At 34.6% G+C, this 298-nt stretch overlaps 1 protein-coding gene across 1 annotated transcript in view; it reads right to left on the reverse strand.

Annotated features, from left to right (window-relative positions):
* Nucleotides 1–298, reverse strand: part of COPB1 (coatomer protein complex subunit beta 1) — a 40,982-nt gene that overhangs the window by 22,411 nt on the left and 18,273 nt on the right. The gene's annotated exons all lie outside the window — the stretch shown is intronic.

Genomic DNA, 298 nt, shown 5'->3' on the forward strand with positions numbered 1-298 from the left:
TCCTGGACACTAAAAAATCATGGACTAAATATAGACATTGGATTTATGACACATTATAACCTGTCTGACATCCATATGACTTCACACTAACACAGCTAACTTCCTTTCTATTCATGGATAAAACTAAACAGTGCCTTTCCTGCAGGCTGCATCACTCAAGTTTTCACACAAATCAGCATTTATTACCGTCAGTTCTCAAGTGGTTAAATAGAATCAGTAGATCTAAACATGAAATGCTGCTAGGATGCCTTCTATAAATACATGAGAAAAAGATTTTCAAAAGCATGGTTCATTTTTT

Source organism: Gavialis gangeticus, unplaced genomic scaffold (assembly GCF_001723915.1).
Source record: "Gavialis gangeticus isolate Ggan-Ray unplaced genomic scaffold, GavGan_comp1, whole genome shotgun sequence".
Classification (NCBI taxonomy): domain Eukaryota; kingdom Metazoa; phylum Chordata; order Crocodylia; family Gavialidae; genus Gavialis; species Gavialis gangeticus.